This window comes from Alligator sinensis, unplaced genomic scaffold (assembly GCF_000455745.1).
Source record: "Alligator sinensis unplaced genomic scaffold, ASM45574v1 scaffold119_1, whole genome shotgun sequence".
In the NCBI taxonomy this organism is placed as follows: Eukaryota; Metazoa; Chordata; order Crocodylia; family Alligatoridae; genus Alligator; species Alligator sinensis.
In genome coordinates this window covers 628,856-654,511 of record NW_005842386.1, presented here as the reverse complement: position 1 = coordinate 654,511, position 25,656 = coordinate 628,856, and the positions used below count along the sequence as shown (strand labels likewise).

At 41.6% G+C, this 25,656-nt stretch overlaps 1 long non-coding RNA gene across 1 annotated transcript in view; it reads right to left on the bottom strand.

Annotated features, from left to right (window-relative positions):
* Positions 1–12,014: 12,014 nt before the first annotated feature.
* Positions 12,015–25,656, bottom strand: part of LOC112551221 — a 114,332-nt gene continuing 100,690 nt past the window's right edge. The window contains exons 2-3 of the long non-coding RNA XR_003095443.1: positions 17,751–17,848; positions 12,015–13,088 (exon numbers count right to left, since the gene is read on the bottom strand). This is a non-coding gene — a long non-coding RNA (uncharacterized LOC112551221). The remainder of the gene's footprint in view (positions 13,089–17,750; positions 17,849–25,656) is intronic.

Sequence of the window (25,656 nt, the reverse complement as noted above, 5' to 3'; positions counted from 1 at the left end):
TTGACGCGATCTTCTAGACTGAGCACTGAGTCCTACTGGATAGAGTGGTTTTCTTTAATCTTTACTAATCTATAGAGAAGTCTCTGGGAACCCTACAAGATTGAGCCCCTAATATAGTCCATAGCCTGTTGTGACTTTTTTATAAAACTTTTCTAAAAAGATTACATGAATATATTGTCTCAAATAATATATAATTAGAAGTTATAATCTCTATTCCATGATGATATCTTTGACCTTTAACATATCTTAAAATAAAACAATCTTTTATATAGGTTTAAAAAAAAAAAAAATAAAAAAAAAAAAAAGTTTTTTTTTATTTTTTTTTTTTTTTTTATTTTTTTTTTTTTTTTTTTTTTTTTTTTTTTTTTTTTTAGAATTTTAGGTTTGGTTTTTTTTTTTAAATACTACAGAAATTTATTTTGAACTTCTCTATAGTCTTGCTGAAGCCTGTGGTGTTCTAGACCTCTGTTAATTCTGCATGGAGAATCTGACTTCCTCCCATACTATTGCATAGCACTTGGGGCAAGAACAAACTCTGTCACCCTTGGTCATCCCTTGCATGTCCTCTATCTGGAAAATACTGTTCAAACCTCAGGGTAAAATCCTAGCTTTGATGACCTCAAAAGGGCACGTTGCCAATAGCTGCACCCCGGGTTTCATCCTCATTGTCCCCGGCACTACAGCAGTTACTTGATGTCAGGGTGTGGCCAAAGGAAAGTGAATGCACCTGAGATGTCACTCTTCCAGCTTATCTCTGCTACAACAACAATCCCTGGGGCTGTTGCCACCTGGCACAAAGCAGAGAAACCCTCAGGTTGCTCTGATTTGTGCTTGGCGGCTCGGTGAGCACCCATGGGCCCCAAGGCCAATGAGACAAAAATGTGCTTTTGCATCGTCTTTGCGCCTTCCCACCTCAGCATCATGGAGTGTTCCTCCACTGCAGATGAATATGGAGGTCATGTAGACTCCTTTACATAGACCTAGAGCTTCCTTAGACTATTGATTTCAGTGGATACAGGACCAGTTTCCTTAGCATGGCTTCCAAGAGGACCCTGCCTATTGACTCACTGCACTTCTTGTGCATACCTGAAAAAGCCAGAAGCCATCTCTGCAGCACTTGCTAGTTCTGCCTTGCTCAAGACAATTTATGGAGGAAGTTCATGTACATATTTATTTTGTTGCTAAAGAGTTTGCTGGCACACTTCGAAGTGTGGGCTATTGCCTGTTTAGGTTTATTGCCTGCTTGAGTGAATTATTGCCTACCTGAGCAAGCCTGCTGAGCAATAGTTCAAATTAAAACGTGCCATTTATCATGTTCACACCAATCCAAAATGATCGCAAAACCCAAGGTGTAATTATTGCAAGCTTCTGGCTCCAGAGCTATTACATTTAGAGTACTACCAGTGGAGAGGAGTAGTGCGGAAATGAAACAACAAAACTCTGAGGCTATTTTTCACAATCAACAATCATAATCCCAACATGGGTAGCATGAATGTATTGTAATTCTGATATCCACTTCCAACGAAGGGCAAAAGGATGCCAAAGTTTAAGTGGCCCACCGGTTTCCAGAACCAATGTGGCTGATATCATATTGGCTGTCCTTGACCTATAGCTTGACTGTTCAATCACCTGGGCGCAGTCTTCAGACCAAGTGCAGAATGAGGCTCAAACTCAGTAAAAAGACCCCCACACTCCAGGCCCCCTTAAATGCTAGAGAAAAAGGTAGGGGGAAAGCACAGTGCTGAGAATTTAATAAGAGAATATTTTCTATGTTCAATCTGTAGTTTTCAAAAACCAAGACTCCTTCGACTTCTAACTTTCTTCTTTAATCGTAAGCTGAAAGCTACTATTGGGTGACTTGATGTGCTTGACTTGTCCCCCTGTCTGGAAAACAATGTTGTTGTTATTTTTAATTAAATGATCCGCCACTTTGTCCCTAACTCTAAAAATAAAGTAAAAAGCAGCATTTCAACGCCGTTCCGAAGCCAAGATTCAAAAACATGTCTGAAATTATGGCAAATCGAACCTTTATTTCTCTGCTCTGCTAAGCGCTATCCTCCATTGCTTATCATGTCATCCTTTCATACTCTCTGATATAACCCAGGGCTTGTGTCACATTTTAACCTAACATTTGTAGGCTACAGCTGCCTATGGTATGTGTATGAGAGCAATGAAAAAGCATCAATATATGTAGCGTGCTGCTCCCCCACATCCCTTTCAAACCCTTTCCTGGCTCATCTAGGGCTTTTGAGCTTTTCTGGATAATGTAAATCTTCTCAAGTAAGAGAGAACAAAACCTTGTGTGTCTGCTGTTTCTTTACTGTGTGTCAAAAATGTATGAGAGTGTTTCAGAAACTAACGGCAATTTAAATAAAACCATTTTGTGTGCAATGATCATTTACTGGACCACATCACTTCTCTATTTAGTCATAAAAAATAGGTACATTCAACAATGCCTCCACCAGTGTTCCCCACTGCTGAGTAGTTTCCCACTTCATCTCAAACATGCAGCTTAGGCAGCATTTTGCCATCAGTTTCTAAAATACCCTCATATATTGTCTCTACTTTCCTATTGTCATGTCCTGAAAGCAAGGAAAATATTCATGTTCAAATCAAAGTAAGAAAGAAAAATTGATACAGGTCATTTACGGTGTAGATGTGAATGACTAATGTATGTGCATAGAAACACCAGCAGAATCAGGGTCTTACCTACTCAGCAAACCATGGTGGTATGTGATCGCACACGCATTGGGATTTCAGATAGGCCAGAATGGTAAAACCAAGCTCTAATCCCACTGAAATTTGAACAAATTTTGATGCAAGCCTGCCTCTGAACCTAGTAACTCCAGTCTTGCTCTGGCATGGGCCATAATTGCACCTTAGATTTACGTGGTTTCTGGATTGTGGAAAGTTATGGATTCGGATCTGATATAGCTTTCCTGTAGTATATGCATTCAGACAGGTCAGGGCAACAAAGGAAGATCCATTTCCAGATCCAACCATGATCTGGAGATGACTCACCATACAACTCCATATTAAAAAACACCAAGTTAATCTAACCAAATTCTCTACAGTTTTAAGGTTTGTTTGATTAAAGGTGAGCAGTTCTCATGAGACAACAAGAAATCCTGAAACAAAATGTTATACGCTACCTGTATTTTTTCAACAGTGAGCATTCAAAATTGGAAGCCAAAAATCATGACATGGGTTAAAATTTGTAAGATTGTATATAGAAAAAGAATACATATCAGATCTTCTTTTATAATTTCCCATCTGGTTTCTGACCCTTTAGGTTGTACTTGATTCATGGTGTCACCTTCTCTCTGTTCTTATGAAGACTACACACACTCGCATATGAAGGCTGTGCACAACATGAATCAAGTACACACACACACATGCACACGCATCCCCAGTATTTCAGTCATTGTGCTTTTAAAATCACAACCTTACATTAAGATAAAAATTCAAGTATTTCAAGCATAATAGACCTACCACTGAGAGAGAGTAATTCTGTCTCCACTGCAAAACCCATTTCTAGTAGTGCCATTTACACTGTTGACAGACAGGCTGAAGACAGAAAGATGGCTTGGATTATCTCACTCCCCACAGAAGATCCTCCCAGGTCGGAGCTGAGTGGCAGTGGTGAAGCAGTATGAGGAAACATATGTTTTACTACCCCACAGTATAATGAATACTGTTACATCCAGAATTTGGCAAATTTATGGGGAAATTTCAAAGAACTTTCAAAGAATGTGTTATCATTTCAGTTTCTGATAAACATGACTTGGAAAGAAACCCTCTTGATTTCTCAAACATTTTTATTCTGGACAAACAGAATCAGTTCTTTCTCTGCTGAGAAAAAATGGGCTATTTTGCAGTAGCACTCAGTCCCCGGGCTGAATTACTTGCTGAACATATGTTAGCATTTTGTGTCATGCACTATGAACTGGGAAGTAAGTTTGGCTCAGCCAACCCATTTTTTTTATGGCTTTACACAAGTAAATAACTATGTTTTTTAGCCACTCCTGACAAGAACGGCCTGCAAATTGCAACCACCACTGCTTGGGAGGTCAAAGGTTAAGCTTTTCAACAGGTCAGGCTGCAGTGCTAATTCAGCTCACTAATGAGTCCCAAGCAGATGCTAACACATGGTTTGTGGCTGTTGTGTTTTGTATAGTATAAACATAAAATGAAAACCATAAGCAGAGGTTAGTCCTCTTAAATGGTTGTCAGATCGGTTGGAGTAACTTTCTTACTGTTATTCATATGCTAGCCAAGGTTCAGGTGGTATTTTTTTGTATAAATTTTCTTGACGGGTACAAGTACTCTTGTAACTGTTATGATCATCCAGCAACATTAATAATGCGCTGCCCATGTATCACTGAGATGTCACTGACCTAGACACCATTGTAACGTATAATTTCTCTTCTTTCCAGAGACAGGGTTCTGGGACAGAAGTTGCATAAACTGGTTTGACCTAAACCAGCTAAATCTGATAGTACATTCAACCGGGTTTATCCTAAACCAGTTTCAGCCATTTTGAAGCTGGTTTATGTGCACTGAACTTTTGTTCTGTTACAGATTTAAACCAGTTTCCGATCGCTTAAACCAGTTTATGTGTAACTTCTGTCCCTAGGCAGGAAGTACAAGCATACTCCTGAACCACATCTCAGAAATTCTTCCTGAGCCCAAAAGTCCTCCCATGTAGGATAAGCCATGGCTTTTGAAGACCATGTTTCAGTATACCCACACCTGGTAACTCATTGTAATGCAATTGGGTATCAATCACTGCTCTGTGTGCCTATGTTGGGAGGTGACTTCTGCAGAGAGCAGGGATGTGCACTGAACAGAGGAGACGATGATGGTCAGGAGTGTGAGAGTTGGCTTAGAAGAAATCTTTTGAAAGCTTCCCATTTTTTCCTTTCAGCTCCTGGGGTGGTATCTCCTCTTTCTCAAGGAAAAGGAAAAGATGAGTGGTCCCCACCTTGTAAATTGGCAATATTGCTCAGCTTTTACATTTACTATAAATGATGCTTCGAATTCAACAGCATTTTTTAATAATATTTTTCATAAGTATAAGCTAAAGTAGTTACTTTCCACAAGGGTCACAGAGAGTTCACTAAATGCTGATAGACTGTATTCTATATTAATGGTGCTAAGCTAACTGCTTCACAGATCTGCCAGAGCCCTTTATTTAAAGAAATAGCACCGTATTTCACAAGAAAATATTTTTTAAAGCTTTCCCCACTGATAATTTGTCTAGAGAGAGACAGGTCTAATTATTTATATTGAATCTGGAAAGCTCAGCATTGGACGCATTCAATAAGGTACATGCTTTATTTGAATATACATTTGGATCTCTGTGAATATCTCGATCATTCAAGCGTTCATTTTCTTTTTCTTTAATGGAATATCCATGATTAACATCTTTAGCTAATTGTTGGAGTCTTAAAAATGGTCCTACATAAGAAACTTTAAGGACTTTGAGCTCTGCCTAAAAGCACAATCTGAGTCGAGGCAATGGCTGAGTTAGGTCCACCACGGGACTAGCCTCAAAGGCATTATGATAATTCAGACATGGCTCCCTCCCTGCAACCCACCTACTCCAGCAGGTAGTAATTAGCTGCTGGTCTCTATTGGTTTGGGTGTTTTGGCTGGCAAGCAGAGGCTTCCTAAGAATAAGGCTTTTGCCCTTCCCTGCCCATCTGCTGTGGGTCTAGTTCACTCACAGATGGACTTGAAGGAAGTTCTTACTTCCCTGCAAATATCGCATGTCACCATTGACCCCCAGATAAAGGAGCTGCTCAAAAGCCATAGTGCTGGCATTCTGAAAACTTCTGTTTTAGTTTTAACCCCATTTCTGGAAAACAAGTAACCTTAAATGACCTGAAAGCAAAATGGCTCAGAAAATGAAGTCGAGAAAATAATGGTGGGATAATTATGGCCAGTGCCATCACCGGAAGTCCATGAGGCTGCGCTGAAAAGTCTCCCCATAATTTCTTTTTTGGGGCGGAGAGCATATTAATAAGCAATGCCCCCCTTCATGCTCTACTTGGAACTGCTACAGATGTCTATACTTTAAAAAAGAGATATGTAGGGAATGTATTTTAAAATAAATCCTAAAGAGAATACAAAAAAGCCTTTGCTCTTTCCATGCCATCTGACTGCTGAGTGATGGACTAATTTATGAAGCCAACAAAACCTTCCCATTAAAGCATAAAGCCCATGAAAGTAAAATGTGTAATACCCAGCTAAACAGAATGGCTCCGTTAGTTCTGACTGTTTGGTTTAGTACGGTACTTAACAACAACCGCTATTGAGCTGTACACAAATTCCAAGAAATATATGTACCATTTATTCTTCAGCGTTATAGTAGCTGCTCAGTCAATTAAAGCCTCGATCCAGTAGGCCATGTGCTGGCAACGCTCTGACAGGAGGTGGAAGTTATGCCATAATGAAGATTGCAGGATCAGGCTCTTAAGTGGTAAGTAGTAATAAATAAAATGAATGGAAATGTGTAAGGGACTGTTTCATGGAAAAATCACTATACAGATTTATCCATCAGAATCTCAAGGACTTAAAGGAGCTATGCCAGTTTATTCTACCTGAGGAGCGAGCCCTGATGTACTCACTTCAGGGTGTGGAACAGAATTATCCCAGGCGTCACTAAAAAGGCAATTAAGAACCCAATCCAGGAAAGTACTTTAGTGTCTCCTTAACATGCAACGCACACTTAAGATGCATGATTTTTGTTGATTCAAGTAATTGGACTTAAGTACATGCTTACTTTTAAGCAAAAGAGCAAGTCTCATCTGATCTACCACTGCGAAAGAAAGCATCTACCTGGAATTTTCAGCAGCAGTCTCAGTTCAAAGATAATCTCTTTATCCGCAGTTAGTTAATAACTAGATACTGGAATCGAGACAACACTCAGGTTTTCCATTTATTTTAAAACGTTTGGTATATTCTTAGTAAAATTCCTGTTCAGGTTGATACGCCATAACCATCATATGACCCTGAAATCATGTCCCCAGCAACAGATGATGGAAAATGACAGCAAAATGACAAATTTTAAATATGGTTGCAGAAGGCCGAGGTCATGAAGAAGCTCTAGGGGGTGTCACGATAGAGCACTTTATGATCAGAAACCTAAATTTAGCCTTTTATGGTGTGGTAGGATGCAAGAAGCAAACTCCAATGTTGTGTGTAACATTGCTAATAACAATCCATTGAGACTTTATAAACAGAGCTGTTGCTTGTCATAATTAAACTCACCAATTCAGAATTCAGGCTAAACATTACAGAATTCTTTTACAACATTAAGGCCTTTAGTTCTTGGCCACAATGTTCACAAATATGTAAACCCAGCGTGAAAATATGTCAGCTATCAGAAAAAGGGGGTAAAGGAAGATGATAACATATACATCTATAAAATGAGGGACAGATGGAAAATAGAAACAATTATGGGTATTATTCTGGAAACGTGGAAAGGTGGCAGAAAATCAATTTTATCCCATAAGCCATCCCACACTTAGGAAGAAATGCACTGCTCTTTTTGCAGCTTGAGCTCATGTGTAGCACGAGGCATGGTTTCCCAAAGGACTATTCAACCCTATATTAGGGTTAATTAAACTTCCCTCCCATTTAGGCAATGGGAGTTTTACCATTTACGTCCAACGAGAACAGAGTTCATAGGATACCAAGGCTGGAAGGGGCCTCATTAGGCTACCTAGGCCAGCCCCCCTGGCTAAACCACCACATCCAGCAAATGTAGGCTACTGCTGGATGCTTTGAAAACTTCTTACTTGCTATGTCCAGAAGTGTGGGGATAAAATGCAAGGCTGAGAGGCAGGGGATCTGAACTCTGTTCTTTTACTCGTTCACAGATGCACTGAATGGCTCTGTGCATGCCATCCTACCTTACTAGTCGGTGGTTGAGTAGAGAGCTAGAGAAATACAGTGACCCTACGTAGATGAGGGTAGAGGGCAAGAGTTGGGCCATGGGTTGCTCTGAGTATGGTGAGGACATAAGGAGGGAAGGCTTAAGCAGGGGGCACCCAGTACACGCCTGATCTTAGGGAAGTGTTCAGCACTTCGGTTCCTACTGAAATTTAAGGGAGCTGCAGGCATTCCAGGACTTCTAAAGTTCAGATTCTTCTCGGCCTATTTGCACGCGGCCTGTAGGGAACGTTACCAAACTGCATTACAAGAAAGCATGCAATGGCGATGTTACGCTGTGAGAAGAAAAATATAAATCTATCAGAAAGATTTCCCAGTAATATTTTTAGAAAGGGTGCTTTTCATTTGTACATATCACTTCTTCAGCAACTGGAAAGAATAAATGAAGTTATTTAACTAGAAGTGAAACGCCAGGCATATTTTCAAATTAAGGCAATGCAAGTTTGTTTTTTTTTTTAAATTCCTCAAGTACTTCTAGAGGAGATAAAGATCATGTCCAGATCAAACAGAAGATAAACCTTACAAAACACTGAACCTCTAACCTGGTGGACACCAGACAGATCTTTTAAAAGAAATGACTGGCTATGATTAGAAGCCCATTCAATAGACTCCGATAAATTCATGAGGTTTTAATTAGAAACGTTGCTAGCTGAAGATAGCCTAGCCAATGTAAAGGTGGGGAAAGGTCAGCTGCTTCATTATGCTACCTTCTATTTTATTTCTTTCCCTTCCACTTCAGTCCACAAAGCCATTGTTAAAAACTAGGTCTTGGTAGATTGTGCATTTTGAGGAGAAGTCACAAAAGCATGGCACTATAATGTTGCTCAGCACACCGATAGACTGATAGGAAAACCACGGATATAGGAACCCATCCTATATGAAAATGTGTAAAAATCAGAAGATGGCATCAAACAATGACATGATCCTAGCAACATTTGTTGGAGTTGGATATCAATCACAAGAGTCAGAACCAAACTACAGGTCTGTGGTTTGTTGTGTTGTGGGTTTTTTTCACACAGACACCTGACGATGGCTTTGCAGAGCTGAAACTGAGCTCAGTTTTGGCCATGTTTGATACCATAGGACATTTGACTCGTATGACTATTAACCAGTGCATACCCTCTGGCATTTTCATATACACACAGCTAAATAGGCTTCTTTTTGAATAGATGCATATGTAATACTCACTTGTGTGGAGTCATGCAATACTAGATATACACAGTAAAGGTAACCATGTGTGCACAGAAACACACAGAGATTTGATTGTTGCCAATCAAGTGTTAAAGAATGAAGTACCATATCCAACTTCTGTAAAGCCAGAAATGTTCCTTTTTAGCTAGAAGTTACGTGAACTAGGTTTTAGCGACAAGTATAATTTCTCTGGAGGAACTCCGACCTTTCTAGGTACAGAGTAGCCTTGTGCAGAAGAATCTAGTCTGGGATTCAGGAAAAAAAGGGTTCAGTTGTTGGATTTGCCATTGACCTGCTCAATAACTTGAGTCAAACCACTTCCTTTCCTGTGCCTCAGTTTCCCCATTAGTAAAATATGGACACTGAACTCTCTGGAAGTGTACTTTGTAGCCTAAATATGAAAAGCATTTTGTAAAAGTTGAGGTACTACTGTAGTCTCCTAGACTAGGGACAGAAGTTACACAAAATCTGGTATAAGTGATCAAAAGCCAATTCAAATCTGTAACACAACAGGAGTTCAGTGCATACAAACTACTTCCAAAATGACCAAAACTGGTTTAAGGTAAACCTAGATGGATGTAGTATCAGACTAACTGATTTAGGTGAAATCGGTTTATTGAACTTCTGTCCCAGATTCAAGTTAACTCACAGTCCCCCAGCATCCCAGAATACTTTGCACCTCTCCTACAACCCCCACCCTCAATGGGGTGGGTGGGCTAGCCCTGGCCCAAGCAGGGAGGTGTGCTCTAGTGTCCCCAGCTTCTGCCCTGGGTCACTGTAGGCAGGTGGCTGCATTTCCAGAATCACAAGTGAATGTCTGTTCACTTACTTATATGTTCAATCTATGCAGCTTAGAATAACCTGCAAAGATTGAATTGATTCGATTATGGGCTTTTTGACTGTCTGTGCATAGCCCTTCAAAGGAGCAGTAGAAATTGCTGTTCTCTGCTATTCCTGGAAATGTGATTACATCAGGGGCTCCCAATTACAAAGTACAAGAGGTGGGGTGGGATTCTTATTCACAACTCAAGCTGGATGTAGTACTCAGATCATGGCATAATCTTTGGACACCAGGCTACAGCTAGCTCAAGCATGACCTTGCAGATTCAGGCCTGTATCCTGAATCTTTACCAGTTTCTTTACCTTGTATGTAATATCATGGCAAGATGGGGTTGGCCTTCTTGGAGTTTGTTCTTTCTGTAATGCTGCTTTATTTTCTCTTCATGCATCTTCTTTGCCAAGAGTCTTCCTGAAGGTCTCTTCTTGAAGGTTCCCTTCACAGCAAAGTTTCTACACACAGGAAAAAATCCTCCACTTGCACCCAACAGTAGTCCCTGGAACCAAATATGTCCAAATCTCATTGAGAGGATTTTTAGGCACCTCTATAACACTGTCACCTGCTTAACCCTCTGGGCAAAAAAAATGTGAGTATTTCCTCTATCTCACCTCCCAGTAGAAAAGAGGATTATTGTACAGGTAGTTATGTAAGGACCAGTCTATTCTGTGGTGGGGTGGTGACTTCTGTTCAGAAAGAATTTGTCAAGTTTAAAGCAGCGTTATTTAAATTCACAAGAGCCCAAGGCAATAGTTGCCATTCCCTTCTCAATATCTAGAAACATATCAAGCACATGGGGACGTTTACTCATTCTTGTTGAATATGCATGTTGCTCCAGTTGCTGGGTATAACTGATGAACTGCACAGGCAGAGGTACCAACAGAAAGACATCAAATTCGGGGCCAGAAAATTCAGCTCCAAGCTCTCAAAGCCTGGAGTTGCAATATTTTCTTAGGGCTTAATACAAAGCCCACCTAAGTCAGTGCTAGCTGTTGGAGGTATTGGGAGGCTATGACCATGGGTTGACAGGGCTCAAGCAACTATAGCATCAGCTTTGAACTAGATAGACTACAATAGGATTCACTTTTACTCTGTGGCTTTTCAGCACAGCTTTTTAGCTGTGGCTTTTCAGCACACGCCATGCTGTAGGCCAGGTGTCACTGCATCTTGCGACAGCATAGCAGAGGTAGCTTTAAACTAGCTGCCCTGGCTATGTAAGCATTTGAACTGAGCTGTGGCTACACTGATAGCTAGCTTAAAACCCACGTAGGTACTTCTCCATGAGTTGCTGTGGCTCTTTCGACTGTAGTATAGATGGATCCTTTTTAATGTGAGAGATGTCATTATTGGCTACTGATTTTGTACTGCTAAGAATGCTACGCTTTCTGGGTGAGATGGAAAAGGGTAGCTCCCCTCCTTGCTGGAAAAGTCAATCACATGAATTGTGTATTTTTATGCAAAAAAAAAACCAGAAAAAAAAAAAAGAAATCCTCTCCAAATTTCCATGCTTCTCCTTTTGCTATTATGACAAGATTTTCTCCTGAAACTGAGCAATAAATGTTTCATAAACATTTCCCTCCATCTGCAAGTGGACCTTGAAAATTGATTATTTTTTGTTTGTTTCTTTTAGTCTCCAAATGTTTCTGCCATTATAAGGCAGCCAGTTATTTTGCTAGGAAGGAATGTGAAGAATTAGAGAAGTTGAAAGCGATTAAGGCTCTGTACTCGTAGACCGAACCGCTCACACAGCCTGGCAAGCAGCCTGGTCAGACTGAGCATTGCAAGACACCCTGAAGCCTTGAAAACAGTCATCTTCTAACCCCATGGGGTGGTTTTTGCATTATCACAGAAGAAATGATACAACAGCAGCTATTTTCTTCGTATTGAAAGGCCTCAGTGGTTAATATTTATTCTGATGAGATGTTTATTTTTGGATACTTTTATTGTTTCTAGGAAGGCCACAAAAAGTTCAGTGTTATGGAGAAATGGTTACTTTGTGTTCATGGTTTAAAAAAAAAAGCGAGGGGGGGGGGCAAATAATCCAGCCACAGTCCTTTTATTTAAAGAGACAATGCATTTTCCACACATGCACATCCAACGCTTTGCAGGCAGGATAATAAAAATACTGGTTGGGTTTTGTCTAAATAGAAACAGATTTAACCCTGGTGTTCTGACTTGAAGAGTGGGGGCTGGAAAGTTTTGAATATAGTTTAACTTTGTTTTATGCTCACTCGACCTTTTTCAGGGCTTTCTGAGTGTATATAAAATGATGCAAATATGAACAAATAATCATGGCCTTTTTTCTAGGCAGCTATTGATGATTTTACATAAGGAATTGATTCTTCCTGTGCAGGCCTTGCATCATAAACAGAGCTGGACAAAATGCAGCAGTTTCATATAAAACCTCCTAGTTTTGTGGGGTGCTAGATGAAGTAGTGCTTTAGTTACTGATGCGGAGGTGAAAAACATCAGGATTTCTAACCCCAGAGATCGGAGAGAGATTCAATATCTTGCTACACATTCTTCCAATTGTGGCATAATCTGTACCCGGGGGCAATATTTCCTATTGCTTTATGTGGGTTTAGGATTGAACCCTACATTATCCAAAAAACCTTAACGTGGTTCTCCACCAGGGGAAAAACCTATGATAAAAGATGTGACCTGAAGATCTGAAGGGAAAAGATGGGCTGCAGTATTTGTATATCAGGAAATTACCCATTACTCACAAGTTGCTCCATTTCCTTATAAAGAAGGGTCACCCCCTCACTGTGGAGCATAGAGAGAGTAAAAGAATATTAATGGCATTTGTAACCTGCCATAGCTAGCCATTTCACAAAGAGAAATTTTTATTCAGGTTTACACAAATAATAAATAATAAATACAATCCTCTATCTGGCTGGTGTAGGTACATTTGCAGTTGGAAATATTTGCAGTAGAACAAATACCAACATGGTCATCTCTTCACATGCTACCAAGGATGATCCAGCCCTAGGATGCGCGGGAAGGGAAAGAGGAATATCCAGATGCCATCCCTGGTTCCGCTACAGATTTCCTCTGTGGTTTGAGATGAGCTGCTTGATCATTAGCTCCATCAGTTCCTCATCTGTAAAAAAGGGATAACAATAGCATTTCTCTACCTCGCAGGAGAGCTGAGAGGATAAATGCAATAGACTGTGGAACAGTCAGATGCTATGATAGTTGTACAGGCACTTTAGATGAGTATTATAGCAGCCTCTGCCGAAACGTATGTCCACTTTGAACACTTCTGCATAGCTGGGGTGCCAAAATGAGCAGGTCTGACTTAGATCCTTATCACCCAGGAACGCAACCGCCAGCCCAAACGCCCCTCCAGTGTTCATTTGGCTTATTAAAATCTCCCAACAAGTTTCAGCAATGTTATCTGCTAAATTGTGTGAGGTTTTTTGATCATTAAGTGGATTGAGCTTCAAAGAGCTAAATGAAAATGAGCAATAAATATCAGTGTTACTCAGGTCAGAGAGAGCAAAATGACAAGGAGACCGAAAGACCTTCTGGCGATGGTAGAGCAAACAAATATGAAATACCTGCACTAAATCTTCCTGTTTGTTCTGATAATGTCTCTCTACCCTTTTAAGGTATTTTTAAAAGCAAATTAAAATGGAAAAGCTGGGCCAGCGCAATGGTCTGATCAGTCGGAGAGGAAGCCAAGAACCCTGGTGGCCTAACCCTGGTGGTTACACTAGGATGCTGCGATGGTGCCGATTGACTGCACTTGTCCTGGGCTGTTACTCCACTGCAAAAGTGGGGATGATGACAGTAGGTATCTGCTGGATGGAGTTGCCAGAATAGTTAAGTCTACTTATTTTAGATACATTTTAGAAAGATGGCTCCTGCCTCATGTTTTTGCACCCACCATTGTCTCTCAGTTGCCAGCCAGAGTGCTTGCATCACTGGTTACGTGCCAGCAGGAGCATATGAATTTCTGCGACCCATTACAATTTCTTTCTTACAATTTCTGTGACCCATACCTGTTATCTGCATTGCCATTCTCTTAGAAAAAAATTACACAGGTGCAAATTTTGACCAAGGAAGTTGTGTCCTCCAAAAGGGAGCACAAACATCTGCCACTAACTAATAGTAAGCCCAGGCTCAGTTTCTTTGGGAGCATTTTAAGGATGTTTTCCTCTCTGGCCCTCAGTCAAAAATATGAACCAGTGACACTGCAATTTATATCTACCTGCCTCTTACTCTCCCTAGTCCTTTTCTCATAACATATCATTATGATAGGGCATCCAGTGTAAATGCCTACTTTCTCCTTTACCGCCTGTCTCTCCTCCAGCTGCATATTGTTACAATGAAATCTCACAGTCCTTCTTTATGACATGCCAAGAGGACAGCCTGCATAGTGAGAGCTCTGTGAATCTGTGATGTCCTTGCACACTTCAGCAGGCCAACGGCAAATCCATCAGCCTCTTATCATATTCCCAAAGGCCGGGCTTCTGGCCTAGCCAAAAGAAGGGGATGTTTTGTCCCTTACACTGACATCTTCTCTTCCTTTGGGAAAGCAAATATACTCTCTCACTTGCAAGCTTGATACTGTTATAAGTAATATTAAAAATTAACCGTATGCATTCTTCAGCCTATTTTGCAATTCCTTTGCTTTGGGCCCTTCTTTAGTGATGACTAGACCAGGCAGAGCTGGAAACAGAGCCGTGACAAGTTGGAAAGACTCAGACAAGATTGGGGAAGGAGGCAGGATGATATTTACTCTTCCTTCCTTTTAAAAGACATGAAAAAGTCTATGCCTTTTAACCACTCTTTCATCCCCCCCATATCCCGTGGCCCAAAGGTAGTTGTCATTTCCTATTTGTTCAAAGGCTGCCTGCTGCTTTGAAGGAATGTGAGAGGGGTTCCAGGTATTCTCCTGAGAGAAGAGAGCAGGAGGAAACCTAGTGATTAAAGAGCTATTGGGGGAAAGTTTAACCTTTAATGGTTCCCAACCTGGGCTACATGTTCAGCATTCATGTGCCATAGAGATAAGGGGAGAATGGATTAGAAATCCATACTATTATTAGCCACAAACCTATTTCATAAGCACAAGGAAACACATACATACATTATCCCTGGGAAAATCCCAAGCCAGAACCAAAATGGCTTGGAGGAGCAGAAGCAGGCAAACAGGGGATTGAAACAACCTACGTTTGATTTATCCCCGCCCTCTTTAGGGCATGTCTATGCGAGACGCTAAATGCGCAGTAGACTAATTCTACTGTGCATTAGCGTCTCACGGCAGAAGCCGTCCTATTGCACTAATGCACAGTAGAATTAGCCTACTGCACTTTAGCATCACTAAAAAGGCATGCACTGGTGCTACTGTGCAATAGTGCTGGTTACTGCACATTGAGTTAATACCTGTTATTACAGGTACTAAACTTAATGCGCAGTAACTATGGTGGATTAATGCATGTGTAGGCATGCTCTCTGTGATGCATCTAAACTCTAGCCCTTTCCAGCGGGATTATATGCTAGGTATATCTCGGGGGTTCAAAGCACCTGCCCAGCTGCTGTATACACAAAATACACTCTAATATTCTGTTGTCTATGATGACCTATTAATACACAATGATATTACTGTGAAAGAGTGCATATGAGATCAGCAATGACTTTTCACAAATCAGCTGTAGAAACATACTGAAAGCCAGTTGGAACTAGTTTTAAACAGGGCAATTGTAGACTTAAAAAAAAAAAATCTGCTGTTTATACCTGCTAAAAACCTCTACTGCAAACAGGATGTAGAAGTACTTTTCACTTCTACATTAATTTACATGCCAGTGACTTGGCCATTTTAAATGCATGCCTGTACAGCAGACAAACTCTTCTATTTTGCAAAGCAGAAGCTCAGGTAGAGCACCAAAATATTAGAGGTTTGATCTTGGAGTACTCTCTCCTCATAGGTTCAGCTCATGAGTTTCAAGGACACTCCGAGCATCATGGTCCTTTTATAGGGTCAGGTAGTGAGTTGCACAAAGACACTGAACTCAGGTGGCTGAGCTAGGAGAAAAGGCAGATAATTTCATTCTCACTCTAAACTGTAAGGTGAAATCCTGACTGATTCCAAGTACTGTGCTGAGAAAGATAGGCTCCAGAACGAAGATCCGAAAGGATAATTATTTTTTTTTAATGCAAGCAAAAATTCTTCTATGGAGCTTTTTATTGTCTGTGCATTGGTAAAGTGCTATGAATAATTTTTCCCAGGTGTTTAAACAGGTGGCATCTTCGAGGGAAGCAGAGCTTCTTTCATGTTCCCTATAATTCGTGCTGTCTTAAGCCTTCATCATCAATGTCGTGGGTGAACATTGTGAGTGCTCTAAATGTCTTTCCCATGAATATGTTCGGTACCAGGTTTCACTATTGGAATATAAGTATTATAGTTTACTTATTTACAGGGAAGGAAATAACATGCTGGCTCTATTTGCTACTCCTCTATTTATTGTCTCTTCTTCTGTGCAGTATAAAAATGTTAGTCATCTTCAACAACCCTTGTAAGTGAGCATGCCAAATATATTCTCCAATTCCACATAGATGAGCTGCTGATATTGCACATAATTTGGCTGGAAGTGATCAGAAGTGGCAGATCTAAACGACAAGGAACAAATCTTTGGCCAAAAAATACAAAAATCTATGGATGACTTTTGGAAACATAAAAGACTGGACATGCAGGAATATGCCGTGCAGGTTCATGTGCTCATCTAGCCCCTACTTCACATCCACCATGGATTCAAAGAGATGGCATATGAAATGGAGAGGATAGAGAAGCTTCTACTTGACATCAGATACCTTGGGCACATTCAGAAGAGTGTGCACATGGATTTGCCCAGGGTGGCAGTGGTGGTAATCTGGGCATGCAGAGCCTGCCTGGCAGAGGGAATTTGGCTCTGAGCAGCCAGGCTCTGGTTTCAGGTGGCACATGCTACAGCCACGTGTGCCGCCCTGCTTTTTTTCCCCACGGTTTCTTTAGATACCTGGATTTTCCAGTATCTAATTTTGCTGCTGCACTGCAAGTATGCAGCACAGCGAACAGATCCATGTGCACCACTTGTGTTTTGCAGCACCTCAAAAGGCTTTGAGGCACTGCAAACTAGATATTTCCACTTATGTGGACACAACCCTTAAGAGCAATATCCATTGAGATTTTTTGTATGCATCAGAGCATTGTTACAAGTCATTTAGGCCAACCATTTCAAATGTGACAATTTAATACCAATTCCTAATTCCATGCTTAGAGACATACGAGTGGTAGCTAAATTTCTAATCAAAGCTGTTTTTTCCCCACTGCAAGTATGCAAATTGGGTCACTGCCAGAGAATAACTATAGTGTTTGGCAACCATGTTTGAAAGTGTGAATGTATCTCTCTGAGTTTTTTTTGTTTCTTCATCTATATACATGATTAATGTCTTCCTATCTGAGAGGGTTGTGGTCTACAAATGAATTCATTCATATTTCTAAAGCACTCTGAGCTGGAAGGTACGTGTAATTGCCCAAGTAGCTCCTTCTATGAAGGACAACAGTTGGAAAAGGAAATTTGTGTAAGGTTCCCTGTTGAAGTGCCATCAAATCCATACTGTAGTGGATGTAATATCCTTTCATCTGCAAACCAGGAGAATAGGCATGGTTTCCAGTCCCAAGTTTTCTAGCCCTCCCTCTCCCCACTCCCCCCAACACAAATACACACTCTCGAATCTGCTAAGAAAATTTCCACATGGCTTGGGTGTTTCCAACACTCACCGATGTCTACCCACTCTGTAGTCCTTCCTTCTGTCACACAGAGGACATCCCCGCGATGGACAGTGCTACAGAGTGAGTTGGTCTTCCTCATACTCTACCTACATGGAACAAGGAGAAACTAAGCATTGGTTTCAGGCTAGAAAATTCAACTGATTCATCCTATACTTCAGGATGGCAAAATCTTTAGTCCTCAGAAGGAAAACAGTGCCATATGAAAGCATCACCTCGATCTCCAAGTGCACGTGCTAGGTCATACCCAAGATAGCAGCAGTTGGGAGGGGGAGGGTCCTTTGTTTAATTTAGAATGAAAAAAAATCTTTATCTGGTCAAAGTTCAAAGAAAATTGCTGAATAACCATTTTTGAGAAAAAGAAGTCTGAGATGGGGGAGTTTTCTTCATCCTCCTTCAACTCCTTTTTTCCAGCCATATTAATTTGCCAGCTTATTGCATCACTGCATGTTTATACCACAGCATTTCTTCAGCACCTGTCAGGATCTAATAATTCTACAGTATCTCTTATAACCTGTCAGGATCTAATAATTCTACAGTATCTTTTTTCCCCTGATTTTTCAAGCCACAATACAGGGAAATTGTCTCCAAGAAAAACTCATGTCTGCTTCCCAAGACTGTGACCTCTTGGAAAGGAAGGGATGGTGTCAGAAGCACTTCTAAACATGTCCACTGTTTCATCCAGGGTCAAGCGTCACGTTGCTATTCATTTACAGTTTCACAGAAGTTTAGAGCTGGAAGGGACCTCGTGAGATCACCGGGTCCAGCCCCCCTGCTCTGGGCTGGAAAGACTGCTGGGCTCAAATAACCCCAGCAAGATGAGGGTCCAATCTCCTTTTGAAGATCTCCAGGCTAGGTGCCTGCACCATCCCCACTGGGAGTCTATTGCAGAGTCTGATCACATGAACCGTGAAGCAGTTTTTCCTTCTATCCGGTCTGAAACTTGCTCAGTTTCCCCACCAAAGATTTTTCATTTGATTTTTGAAACCATATTTGACCTACATGAAATGCGGCTCCCAGTGACCTTTTATCTACCTTGCCAAAGGCCTTGCTGCAGTTGGGCCTACTTCCTGGCATCCTCAAAAAAGAGGTCAAGGATTGAAGAGACCTGAAGGCTGAGGTGATTTAGCTGAAGCTTGTTAGCTTGATTTAGTGTGGGGAAGCCAGTGCTAATAGTGCCCTATTCTCTGGTTCATTTTGCAGATAGAAGAGCCACCAGCTCTACGTGTCTCAGTTGACCAATATGTGCCAATATGAAAAACACATATATTACTTGGATAAAACTCTAGGATTTCTACTGGAATCTCAAATCCTGATGTATATCAATCATTGCTCATAGAAAGCCAGTCTGAATGGCCTGCTATTTATTTTGTTGCTACCTATTTCACATGCCACCTGCTAACAAGATTGATTAAATAGCAGAATTCCCTAAGCTGCAGCTCTGTGGATATCTTCATATATTATGACAGCTAAGACTCCAAATGCTTCTTTGCTATTCTTCCTGTGCCCCTACTCAGCAAAAAGAAAGGAAATGTTTTAAAAACTGCATTAACTCTGTGTCAGCTAAGGGTTGCTTGTGCATGTCTTATTATCCATCCAGAGAGGTATTTGGGCAGTGGGTGGTGTTTAAAAAAGGTGGCGTGTATGTCTTTGGTTAAGCAGATCATGCTTCTGTATTTAGCTTTTGATAATCACCAAGACAGAAAGAAGTCTTTTTTTTTTTTCCTCCTTACTTTTAAATGAATTTTATGTCAAGATAGTTCAAGCTGTCAAAGTGGTTTATAATAAGTTGTACTGTGGTGGTTAAATGATGTAATATCCCTTCAGAGAACAGCAAACGCGTACCTGGTAGTTACATCAAGCTAGATCAGATAACGTGAGATCACAAAGTAACCGAATTGGTCTTTCTAGTTCCTTTGATGTGAATCAGTTTACCCACATGTTATTAAAACTAAAGCAACTGGGAGATGCATTTTTATAGTAGCTAACACTGAAGGAGAGACAACTAGAGAATCTGAGTGGCAACTACACATGGCAGAAAGGACATGCCAGTTTTGAGGGACTTGCCATAGACAATAGCCTTGGTTAAGCTATAAATAGACATCATCTATGTGTCACCATAAAAAAAAAATGATAGTGGCACAAAACCCAAGCAAACAGATGTCCATGCCCCTTGTTGTACCCCAAATGCCCCAAAATAGTGGTGCAACAATTCCTAGAAATAGTTCATGCTGCCTTTTCATTGTGGATATCTGTTTGGTTATGGCATGAGAGCATGGGCAGCCGGGGCTGACCATGCTCTCCAGCTGTCCTGGGCAGGGCTTGATCCCATGGGATAAGGGCCTCAGGTTCCTGAACCCAACCCAGGGGCACCCTGGGGAACCTTATATATTCCCTGGTCAGCAATTGCAGACATATGCCCCAGAAATTCCCCTGCAAGGCACATGTTTCACATTGGAGAGCAAGGGAAGCCCATGCATTCCCTGCTCCATGCTTGCAGACCCATGGCCCAGCAATGCCCCTGCAGGTATACATCTGCAAGTGAAGACCGTAGTACATGCAGGATTCCCCAGGGTGCTCCCAGATTGGGGACAGGCACCTGGAGCAGCAGGGGTCTAATCCTGGGGGACAATAGCTCCGAATGACATCTGTCTCCGTCAATCAATTCGATCAGCTATGCTGGGACACATTCTGGCACAGCTGATCCCACTACCCAAATGACATCTGTTTTGTAGCCTTTTTAGTGTTGGTGTCCTTTCTGGTGTTTTGCTGGCTTGAGGCCTGGAGTGAACAGAGGTCTGCTTGTCAAAGGGTCCTGGGAACTCATAGTGCCTTTGACACTGATTTCCCTGAATAGCCTGGAGCATTTCACTTCCTCAGTCTGTGCATCTCTTTCCTCACGTATAAAATGTGGGGATTATAGGAACATCAAGCTAGACTTGATTCTTAAAGAGTTAAGTACAGTGACATGTTTTGAATACGTAAAGCTAGTTCTGTGCTAAATAAAGGCGTGTGGACAAGAACATATTTGTTTCATAAAGAATTCCCAGATTTTGATATTTCTTTTCAGTTAGGAACTAACCCACTACATTTCCATTGTCTCTGTAAGAAACAAAAAGTCTGTTTCAATTTTTGCTTCTTTTTTTTTTTAAACCCAAAATTTAAAAGAAAATATTGGGACATGATTTCAAAACTAAAGCAAGCAAAATTGTTTTAAACTTTAGGGTGTCCTCAGAAATTTTGCTCCAGTTATAACAGAGATTACATTTCATTTAAATTGACTCCGTTTTGCTGAGTCCTTCAACTTCTATGGAGCTGCATTCTCCAGTGCTTTTTTCCAAACAGCTCTCGTGGTAAAGGGTGATGGTGGTTGTGGTGATGGTGGTGTTAAATATAATGGGAGATAAAACCAGTAAGGCCAGTAAAAGTGTTAAGTGTAGCCGCTGCATAGCTGTGGTCACGTACTCTGAGCAGAAAATAGCAGGCAGTATTGCAGTAATGCAAACCCCCCGGGAATCGGTCTCTAAAACCCACAGCTCTGGGCGGGTGTGTCTAACCCAATGCAGGAGAAGTGATAAAATAATGGTAGCAAAACCTAATAGATTTCCAAGGAGATTGAGCAGGAGCCACTGTAGCAGTGAGGCATAGAAAGCAAAGTAAACGAGGCCTCATTTAATTATCTTTTTCACACTGCATTAATCACCACAAACATAGCATTACGCCTATTTTTACATCAGTGTTAGAGGTTAATACAAATGTAATTTCCTGCATTGTCTATCATTAGCAACTGCTAGATCAAGGGCTCCAAGAGCAAAATAACAAGGCTAGGGTGCTCCCTTGGCTTATTTTTCACCAGGCCCTGCTTTCCCTTTTGACCTCTGCATTTAAGTTTCCCTATCAAATCATCTGATTTCCGATGACTGTTCTCATTCTTCCCCTTCCCCCACAATCCACCCTTGCATGTGCTGTTTCCATGACCTCTGGAGCCTCAGCAGCCTCAATCTCTGTGCGGGGTTACACAGTCAGTCATTTCCTCCTCCTCCTTCCTCTTCTTCCTCCTAAGGCTTTCATGACTCTTTGCTCTCTAATGTATCTTTTAACTTCTCCAATTGCCTGGCCAGCAACTGTCCCAGTGACAGTATCCTGTACCTCTTCTGCTCTCCAAGTTCCCTCGGAGATCTGTCTCTAGTCTGCTTCATAGGATTTTCCCAGATCTTCACCTACTGTCTCTACACCTGAAATCAGCTTTTCTTCCAAGTCCCCAACTCTTGGTTCTGGGACTGCCTTCCTCTCCCTTTCTCTCTTTCTAGCAGCTCATTTGGTCAGATAATGTTCATAGAAACATTATTGAACCTGATCTTACTGTCAGATAATGTTCAGACGGTGGAGAAAACCCCTTGCCTTTCTTCAAAGAGTCCTCCGTTTTTCCTCACCGATTTCCCTTACTCCATCATCCTCCCAAGGCACCAGGTAGATAGTTTTGGTGCTCTGTGGATTTGTGTACACAAGACGCTATGTCACCGTAGCAGTCACGTAGCATCTAAAAAAAACCCATGCACCTCCAAGGTGGCGCAGTACCAAACGTGCAGTCCCGGGCACGTGTAGATGTGCCCTATGTTTAGTCCCTTTCTCTTTCACTCCCTGCATCCAGAATGACTACAGTAATTCAAAAACCAGTTTATTCCTGTCCTTTCTAGTCCTCTGGCTGTGACCATTGTCCACAGCAACACTATCCCTTACCTCAGCTATTCCCACTTCCTCCTATCTAGCCTTCTTCCTGTTTTTAACTTTGCTCCCTTTTCACGTCTGTGGAAATTACTTCTTTGGGACACATCTGCCTAATTCCTTTCACTAGCTTTCTCTTGAGCTTCACAACCTCTAACTTATGGCTCATTAAGACCCTGCACAAGTCTTTGAGTTTGCTTGTGCTTATGCATCTGGCTCTTTGTTTTTCTCTCCCCTCCTTCAGCCTACTCCTTCACATCTTATGTTCCTGTTTCATGCTCTGTGTCTTGATTATTGAAATGATTTAAGTTGTAGGTCATTTCAGCATTCATGAAAAATCATGACTTGACCAGGGTTTGACTCTTGGGGTGGGGAGTCTGCAAAAATAATTGGCCTGGGTCAGGGCTGTGCTCTACCAGTACCATAGGGCTGGGGCCAGTGGTGGTGGCAGCTAGAAGGACCTACCACCGCCTGGGCTGCCTAGGGTGGGCTGGCAGCTGTGCGCCTTGGTGCACGGGCTCTGGGCGGTTGCGATGGGGGGGACCCATGTTGCGGGGGGAAGGGGAAGAACTATGAACCTATGAATCTGACAACTGGCCCACGGGGGGGCTCTCATCTCTTAAATGAGGGCTCACCCCCTGTGCTCCCCCATAATTTGGACCCTAGACTTGGCAGACCCAAACTGAAATCCTCTGTTAAGCCTCTGAGCAAGAGCATCAGAGCCATATCCAATGAATTTTGATGTGAATGAAGTTTTACCTGAACACTAGAGGGCCACTGGTAGGACTGAGTGAAAAGCTAACATCTCAGCATGTGCGTCTACATGAGACTTTTACTGCGGAGTTGCCTTTTACTGCAGTATTTTTTCATGTATAGCAATGCATGTGTAGATGTTGACCTGGCTGGCTGGGGCACGAGAGTGCTTCAGTGTGGGGGCTGCCTGCTGGCTAGCCCTGAATGGGAGTAGCCCTGTGCCCCAGTCGGCCCCGCCGCAGCACATTCAGCCAAGTCAGAGCAACCTTGGGCTGATGCCCTGGGCCCCCTACCAGCCAGGGCTGCTCTGCCCCAGCTCAACATGTTGCAGTCCCAGGCTCACCTGTAAATGCAACGTGTAAACCGATAGCTAATAATTCAGTGAATGGCAACAAATACTTCAAGTCAACTTTACATTGCGGTGTGTAGGGGAACTGGATTCCTTCCTGACCCATAAGGGCAATAAATACACATTCTGATGCACGACCTTAGTTCCCTTTATCATTACCTCTGCTTGCATAGCAGCTGTTGACAGAAGTGCCAGGCTCTTTATTAAAATGATGTATAGCAATTGATTCGATCTTCTGTAATAGAAGATACCAAAGACTGACTCAACTACATAACATTCACCTGCCTTTTTTGTTCCTAAAAGGTTTGACCTTTTCTTACATTGAGTGTTCTCCTTGTCTCATTTTATGGGACACATTTAAAAAGAGGGGTCGATCAGCTTTTCTATGCTAGGTGGAATAAGCCTAATCTTTGCCACTTCTTGTATTAAATCCTGCCATGTTTCTCACCCTTTTTTTGCCATCCACCTCAGGTCTTTCCAGTTTCTACCATTTCTATATTGGCTTGGAGTTAGGGTAGTGTTTCAGGCAAAGATCCAATGGTTCACTGCATTTTTTTTAACGTAAGTGAAGTAAAAAGAAATGAGACTGCAATCCAAACCTTCAGGATTTCCAGGGTTTTCAGCAAATCAAATTCATCATCAGTTTGCAACACGGATTCCTATGGAACAAAGAAGGAATATATCTTTGCGCGTTACCGACCCCCTTGATTGTGATCAGTCTTTATAACCCATAGCTCTAATTGAACGATGGACAATCGACTGCATCTGTTTCTACTTTACTAATTCAATCTGCCTAGGAAAACTACCCTTGCAGGAACTTTAAAGATGAAAAATAGCACCAATTATATTCTCTAATACAATTGATCTTTAAGCACCTGTGTGTACATTTCTGATTCTTCTGTAAACTCCCAGTGCAAACACCATAAGAAGGGGCTTTATGGGAGTCTGAAAGCTTTATTTCCAAGGATAATAGCTACAGACTCCACAGGCTCAGCAGAGAAGGTAAAACCTGGTACACAGCTAAATACAGAAACATACTTTATCTTGCATTTTAACAGTACATGTATGTACAGATCTGACTTTTTGCTCATTCCTCCAAGTCAAACTTAGTTGCATGCTCATTTCGGGTTCAGAAGGGTTGGCATGAGGCAACATATATAGTCTTTGGTCCAAGTAGAACCAAAAGCAAAAGTCTCTTTCCACCGCCCCCACCCAACTGCAACCAAAGGGGAAGTAACTGAGAGCTCACACAAGAATAAATTGTGTTCATGTGTTTTTTTTTTTATGAATGTAATGTGAAAGGCAGCAGATTTTTAAAGTAACAACAGGAAATAATTTTTCATGTAATGGACCTCTGGAACCCATTGCTTCAAGATGAGACAGAGACCTGAGCAGCGTCCAGAAAAGGTTGCCTTTGAATGCTTGGATTAAAGGTACTAAAATCGTAAGGATTAAAATAAGAGTCTGGGAAAGATATAGAAATATCTATTTATATCTATAGAAACAGGGTTTCCATGTTCTTCCTCCAGCTTCATACCATACCCCAATCTCTAGCTAAAGGAGGTTAAGAAGAAACACCATTTATGGGTAGTTTGAGGTGTAACAACATAGCCAGGCACCTAGGTCCTCCTGTACGTAGGGGCAGTGGCAACTTCTGATTGCCTCCGTGCTCTGGTGCAATTGTGTGGCTGCAGTAGCAGCCTTTTTTTTTTCTACCCCTCTCCGCCCACCACCCTCCACATCACTGGTGCAGCTGCCCTATCCATCCCATCCTAGTTACGCCACTGAGTAATTTATTACACAAATGCAGTGCTATTGGGATCATTCACTTTCCTTTGAAGGACCTGAATAACAGTAACTGGTGGAGACACAAAACTGGACTAGTTATGACCAATGGCAAAGTCATTTCTAGGAAGCATTTAGGCTTTGGCATAGTTGGGTACAGCAGCCTCATCTGTAGCTTGCCCAGGGTTAGAAAAATACCAAACTGCTTTCGATTTGCTAAAAACAATGCAGCCACACCCTGACCATCTGAACCATTAATACACATGCACTCAAGCGTATATACAC